The following is a 7,692-nucleotide window of genomic DNA, read 5'->3' as shown; positions in this document are numbered from 1 at the left end:
GAAATGCTTTCTTCTTTTCCCATCTCAGTTGAACCCCCGAGGTCACCACTTAGTCAAGGGAAGGTGGTGTATCTCTCTGCCTCCTCTGTATCCTTCTGGGTTGGGAAGTTGAGTTGGTGATGTCTCATTCCTTGATGTATCTTTCAGATAATTGCTCTTATTCCCTCATGAAAACATTTCTGTTTATTTGAGGTCTATGCCCTTTGCCTGTATCAACTTCTACCCATCCCATGATAGCTAGAGCTGGCCCGTGCTGGCTCTGGAGAGCTGGTCGAGCCCATCTTTTTCAATCTTCTGCATTCAATGATGTCCCATTGGTAGCTTGAAACCAGCCACGGTGGGAGCATTTACACCATGGAAATTGGCAAATACTACAAATGAGAGTCATTAAACATTGACCAGCACATCATCGACAACATGTAAACAAATGAATGTGGCTATGTTCTAATAAAACTTTATTTACAGGCACTGAAATTTGAATTTCATATAATTTTCATATGTTAGGGAATATTATTATTTAAATTTAAAAAAATGTAAAAACTATCATTAGCTTATGGGCCATACAAAGCCGGCATAGGGCAAAATTTGGTCTGCAGGCTATAGTTTGCCAACTCCTATACTAAGTGATTAAAAATCATTTGTTTCATCAATGAAAGAATGACTATGTAAGGATGATATGTATATTAATAAATATTTCAGGCACATATTAAGACCCGCATTTAAGCTTATATATTTGATCAGATATAGACTAGGATCCAATGTGCCTTTTGAACACATATATATCTCTTACTCATTTTAACATTTTAACCACCCCTCAATAGATGAAGGGATTAATATTGTGAAGTTCAGAAACAGGATCTGGTTTAGCAAATGTCCAAAAACTGTAATGTAGCCTACAGACCACAGCACAAATCATCTCCAGTTTATTATATATTTTCTTAATAAATAGGAGAAGGGCAGAAAGGCTCTGTGTATTTTCAACTTGAATGGACATCCACAGCTCTTTCCTTTGACTTTTAGAGTTTATCTTAATTGAACTTTCAGCACTGCCATCGTCTTTCTCTGCAAACTCTGTTTGGAAAAATAGACCTTAAGACCCCAGTAAGAGCACTCAAATTCCTCAGAGCAAATAACTTAAACATAACAAATTGAAGCTTACAAAAGTCGGAATTGTAAAACTAATAGGGCTGGTAAAACCAGCTTTCCTGAAAATTATGAATTGGTTGGTCTGTTTCTTATAATGGCAAATAGTGAATCTTGATCATTCATCAGTGCACATGTCATAAATTAGGTACTGAGAGAGGCTGCAAAATTCTTTATAGCATCACCAAAAACTACTGTGGCTGCCTTGATATTACCCTGTTAGATTCCAGTAGTGCCAGCACAGATCTGGCAATGAAAGTTTTAAAATTGTAACAAGTTGTCAAATGTTTATCAACGAGATTTTACGAAGGACTAAAAAGTTATGTACGATACTGCACAGACCATTAGGGGAATAATAATAGTAATAAAGAGACTTTATTCTCATCAAGACTTATGTGGCAGCTAGCTTTTCTCCCCAAACTTGGTTAATGGAGGTTGGGAGAGGCAAATAATTCAATGCTTGAAGTAGAACAGCTTGAAGCATTAGATGGAATATCTGTATTATGTGTTGAATAGAATATAATGGATATGTGGGGCTATATCTCTATAGATATGTAGATCTCTCTCTCTCTGTATTTATGGAGAAAGATATTCAGGAATGAAACATAGCCTTAACAAATGTCATGTCAATTGTGTTTTATGGATTCTGGTGAGTAGAAAGAGGATGGGCTCTGTGATCAGATGGAACTGGGTTCAGTTCCTGACTCTTCTTAACATCTGTGTCCTGTCCTTTTTACACTGAAGTTTCTTCTTACATAAAAGGAATAGCAATAAAACCTACCTTATTAGGATTGTTAGGTTTTAAAAAATAAAGCATTTGTTACAATTCTTTGCACATATACAGTCCAGACCAAAAATAAACATCATTACATCCTTGATTAGCTTTGTGACTTTGGGCTGGCCATTTACCTTTCCCAGCTTCAGTTTCTCCATTTACTTTGTGGAGATAATAATTTCTGCTCACTCATTTTGTGACATTGCATGCATATTAAATATGATATTCTATATAAAGAGCCTAGTACAAAGCCAGCCATATTGTATGTGTTCATAAGTCTCCTTTTATTAGGGGGTATATTCTTTAAGACAAACTATATCTTCAGAGATGCAGTATTACAACAACTGTGGTTCACAAATCAACACTAACATTTCTTCAAAAGAGTCTAGAAACTTAACATCACCAGTTATGTGTGTCCTGCCCTAGGCTGGAGCAAGTAAATACTATTACTATTATTCCTCTCTTTTACTAGAGGGGAAGCTCTGTTAGAGCAGGGAATCGGTGTCTTTGGTCTACTTCTGTATCCCTAGCACATTTACCTGGCAGATTGATGTTCCATTTGCAGATGCTTAATTAATATTTTTAAACAAATACATCTCCAGCAGGGAAAAGCAATAAATAATCTTCCAATTCATGTTCTATTTGTTTCTCTGCACCAGGGGTGGATGTACTCTTCATCAGGATCCCAGCAGGAGACAGATGGTGCACTCCACAATTTGGGTAATTTGAAGTGAATGTATGGAATTGGGTATTGACTGCATGCAGTATGGGAGGTGCGTGTGGAAACCCCAGGGGACAGTGCAGCTCAGTGCCTCTAACCTCTGACTTTAGGGGGAAAGGGGCAAAAAGTTTTCGAGGAGGAGGGAAAACGTACAAGAGAACGAGACAGCTGTGAGAAGGGATCTCGAGGGAGGTTTGGGCTTTGCCTGTGAGCACGTGGCCAGGCTGGACTACGACTCCCAGAATCCCCGCCAGGAACGTGCGGTCAAGGCGGCCCTGAAACTCTCGCGGGAAGAGAGATTTGGAGCGTGAAGCGAAGCCGCAGGTGTCTGTTGCTCACGTGGTGCTCGCGTAGCCGCTGGCTCACTTCCTTGGCCTGAAGCAGCGGCCAGGCTATTGATGCGCCTTCGCCAGGTTCGTCGTTCAGTTTCTCTGACTCCAGGCTAGGTACGTGCTCAGCCCCGTGATGATGGCCCGGCCTCGTCACTGGGGTCAGAGGCACCAGGAACAGACTTGGATCCGCGGTTTTCAGGACGTCGTCGTGCCCCCGCCCCACCCTGTACAGCCAGCCTCCTCTCTGCGCCACGCTGGGCCTCAGGCTGCAGCCTTGGGGACAGCAGTGCGGAGACTGCTTGATGTCCTGCCGCCTCAAGTGCCTAGGGCCGCATACACGTACGTGGCCGTGTGTGTACCTCCCCGCGGTTCTGCAGCTCTCCGAGCAGCTTGGGCGCTATAACAGAATACCGTACGCTGGGTGGTTTTTTAAGTAACAGGCGTATTTCTCACAGTTATGGAGTCTGGAAATATGACAGCAGGGTGTCCGCACGGTGGCATTCTGGTGAGAGCCCTCTTGGGTTGCACAAGCCCCGCTTAGTCTTGAATCCTCCTCATGCGGAAAGATAGCTGTGGCTGTTTGCTTCTAGGGGCATTAACCCCATTCTGGGGGGCTCCACCGTCAGGACCTAATTATCTCCCCCAGACCATCACATTGGGATTAGGATTTCAACATGTGAATTCTGGGGGGACACAAACAGTAAGACAATGACAGACACTGACTGAAATAAAGAACACAGTCAGCTCTTGGTGACGCCACTGAAATAGAGCAGGGGTGGGGAGCATTAGTACCTGGATCTCATTTTTCTCCTTCTCTGAGAAAATGCATCCCATTAAGCAATCCCAGACAGAAGACAGAAGGTCGGTCTCCTGGAGCTCAGAGAAGAGCAGAGAGGACCTAAAGGGACAAACCATCTCTAGGGAGATGTCCACCGTAGGGGCCCTTCAAGGGCCATTTGTTTAGGTAACATTACTTTAGATAAATTCAGTTTATTCATTCAATCATGAATTCCACAAACGTTTATCCACACCTATGTGCCAGGCACTGTGCTAAATGCTGGAACACACACAAAGATTAATTCTAATGTGGCGGGTAATTTATTGGGTATCACTGTGTATTTTGTTCTCTGATGTATTTCCCCTGCCATATGAAGAAGGGAACTGAGACTTTGAATTTTCTGGTTGAATTTCAACAAGTCTGTTTAAATGCCTCATTTAGCATTTTATAGCAGCTTGTATGTAGTAGGGCCAAAGGCAAAAATTTACAAGCTTAAAATTTGGAAAATCTACTGTTGTTTGAAGGGCATTGTACTAGAAGGGGTAGAAAGGAGCACTTTCGGGAGGTGGAGGTGGGTGCAGATGGCAGGGGTGGGGAGCCACCTCAGAGTTGGTGAAGGGGATTTGCTTTGGCAAGTTCGTTGGCAGAACGGGTCAGACCCCTCTTGCAGTGTCTCAGGAGGTGGCTGAACCTCAGACCGGATGTATTTGACAGTGAGCAAAATTGACAAAACCACTCATCGTGCCTAAGTAATTGTGGGAAACAGTGCTATCTGAATGAAGTGCAGGAGGGAACCATGTGAAAATCAGAGGGAAGAACATTCCAGGCTAGGGAAACAGTAGGGGCCAAGCTCTGAGCAAGAGTGTGGCTGGGAGGCCAGGATGGCTGCAAAGAGTGAATGAGGTGGAGTCAGGCAGAGACAGGGTTAACAAGATGGGGTAGGGCGATGACGATATGCAGGTCATGTACTAAAGACTTTATTTTATTGGTATTGGGTCTATGAATAAATAACACTTGATTTTTATTTTGAAGTCACTTTGAGTGTACTGAGGAATGCAAACCCATAATCTGTAATTTTAACCGCTGTGCCAAGTGGTAAAGCTCTGTTCAAGCTCTGGTTAGGAAGAGCAGAGTTTGAGTGAAAGAAACCTCATGGAGGGGAATCTGGAAGATGTGAAGGGGTTTGTCAAGAACTGTGAAGGATCTGAGGTTTTTATCCTGTTTGTAAGCTAACAAGTGAGCCTGTCACCATTCTTGATTCTGGCAGAAGACAGGAGTACCCTGGGTCAGAGAATATTAACTTCATTACCCATAGCACAGCAGGCAGTATAAGCTTTGACTCAATGCCCATGGCAGGGCAAGTGGAATGGCCCAGGTACATGCTATGTACAGTGAGTGGGTTTGCAACACAGCTGAGGAACCCCGAGTTCAGGAAACCCAATATTTTATAAGGGGGCTGCTAGCAAACCTGCTCTACCTTTGCCCTGGAGGGAGAAATTATCTTTATTATACTGATCAGGAAATAAACCTGCCTTCGGCCTGGAGGGTGCTACTGTCTCTGTCTCCCAAGGCTGTTTCCTATATCCTGGAAAACATAGTCTGGAACAAAAGCTGTTAGGACCTCTCCTCACAGGACATGCAGAAACATGAGAAACCCATGGAGAACCGTCTCCCCAAAGACTACAAGTGTTAGGGGTAGAGTTAGTGAACCCTCAATTTTAACATTTTTATGAGTTGACATTTGTTCTGGACTATGTTAGATAATGGAGTTCCAGATTTCCCAACTGTTTGGATTTCTTGAGAGCAAGGCTGCTATAGATTATCAAAGGTAAGTGAGAGTAACCAGGGGATAGGAAATAAGCTAAACGAGGCACTTTAGTAAGTTTCAAGATTCACTTATCATTTTTTCAGCTAGTGTTTCTGCAGTGTCAGGCACCAGTCTGGAGGTGCATTCATGATGAGAAAAGGGATGAGCTGAGGAAGGTCCACTGGGCAGGTTTCAGAGGGGTCAGGGCTGACTGAGACCAAGTGTGTGGTCAGGTGGGTTTTCAGCCTGGGTGCACCTCAGGAGCTCCTGGGTAACCTTGCCAAGTTTGCTATCTATGCCTGTGCAGACCTCAGAGTAATGAAATCAAAGTCTCTGCAGCTATCGCCCAGGCATCTGTATTAGTTTGAAAACAATGTCGCAGGTGATTCTTAGAGGGAGTTGGGGTTGAAGACACTGCCATGGATGAATGAATGTGGCAGGTGTTCCTCCTGCCCAGGCTGTTAGGACTTAGTGCTTACTTCCATTCTAACTTGAGCTGTAGCTCTCTTTGAGTCTCTTTTCTGAGGGCCCATTGTCCTCTGAGATGGGACTCAGTTCTGTAACTCTTGGGGTAAGTTCTGATGCCAATACAGGATTGATTACTCTTGATAGAAGAAAAAGGAAGTAATTTATCTCCAGCTCCAAGGTTAAGGTTGGACATTTTACATGCCTTTAACATGCCTCTTGCACTAGTGCATTGTGGATCTTTTACCACATCCTGGCACTTGTGTATCACCAGTAATTCATATGTGTGCAGAGATTAGGATGGGAATGAAAGCATAGACTTTCGAATCAGCTGAATGTGGCTTCGAAGTCCAGCTCCACTCTTATGGGCTGTGTGAACTTTTCCAAACTTTCTAACTTCTTTGAGGCTCAGTCTCCTCCTTAACAAGAAGGGATGATCCCACCTTTTCTATGTGATTGTTTTGAAGATTAAATGAAATAAAACATCTGAGGCTTAGAGCTGTGTCGTAGGACATACTTAAGATTCAATATATTTAATTTCAATTATTTCATTTAGTTCTCAAAACTAAGTTCCTGAACTTTGCTGATGATGAATCTGTATCTCAGAATAAAAAAAGAATATGGAAGTATAAAAGAAGTTTCTTGCTTTTGAGCTGCTTATAATCTAGTTTGGATGATAAAACTTCCTTGGAAAGATTTATATGAAAAAACACCCAGGTTTATTGGGTTTATTGACTCGAAACTCCATTATAATGGTATAGCTGTGAGTATGTGGGGACTGTGTCTCCCTACTATAATGTGTAGAAGACTCACTTAAAGAGCATATCATTTGCAGATTCCCAAGCCCAGACCCAGTAATTCTGGTCCTGGAGTCAAATCTACAATTCAGCAGACAGATGGCTCCAGATGACTCTTCAACACAGTCGATGTGGGAACCATAGATGAAGGCACAGTTTGAAAACTCTCCATCTAAAGCAAGCAGCTTCCCGAAAAAGAGGTAGGCTTTGAAATTGGGTCTTAAACTGTAGGTAAACTGTAGGTGGGAAAATGGGACGGAAGGGTATTTTTCAAGAGGGGGCAAGTTATGAGCAAAGCTGAGAAGACAAGAGTGGATCATATTTGCAGAACTAACCATGTTAATATACATAGTAATTCAAGTTTATTGGTTTTGCTGGACTTTAATAAGGTGAGTATTTTCTCATTTTCATGACCTTTTTCTTGCAAAGAAACTTAATTAACAAACCTTTTCGTTTCTTGAAGGTCTTCTTTCCAATAGCCCCACATCTCTTGCTGAGCACCACACTATGGTGTATTTGAATATTGATATTCTCTCTCAGTTATGCAGAGAGTAAAGCTCTGAATGTCAGACAGGGATGAGTGTTTTGATCAATGGTGAGGCCACAGGTAAAGTTCCAGGAACTTAGAATCTCCCCAAGATATACAATTTGGGGTGGATTCCTCTGAGAACTGGGAATAAAGGTGGCAAGTCAAGCTCCCAAGTTGAAAACAAATGCCCCACCCCCACCCTACTGAAGTTTGTTCTGTTTGTAGTATTTTAATCAGAGGGGGCTCTCCTGTGCAGTATTAAAATTCAGTGGATACAATTTAAAAACTAGAGTTACAAAGAATAGACTTCCCTGTTTCTCTTGAAAAGTTGGAAGATTGGTATAT

At 42.4% G+C, this 7,692-nt stretch overlaps 1 long non-coding RNA gene across 2 annotated transcripts in view; it reads left to right on the top strand.

Moving 5' to 3' along the window:
• Positions 1-2,945: 2,945 nt before the first annotated feature.
• Positions 2,946-7,692, top strand: part of LOC118970236 (uncharacterized) — a 368,798-nt gene continuing 364,051 nt past the window's right edge. For both annotated transcript variants that reach the window (XR_012131924.1, XR_012131923.1), the window contains exons 1-2: positions 2,946-3,085; positions 6,857-7,018. This is a non-coding gene — a long non-coding RNA (uncharacterized lncRNA). The remainder of the gene's footprint in view (positions 3,086-6,856; positions 7,019-7,692) is intronic.

This window comes from Manis javanica, chromosome 5 (genome assembly GCF_040802235.1).
Source record: "Manis javanica isolate MJ-LG chromosome 5, MJ_LKY, whole genome shotgun sequence".
In the NCBI taxonomy this organism is placed as follows: domain Eukaryota; kingdom Metazoa; phylum Chordata; class Mammalia; order Pholidota; family Manidae; genus Manis; species Manis javanica.
Note: the sequence above shows the minus strand (reverse complement) of the source record. Positions and strands in the feature narration are given on the sequence as shown.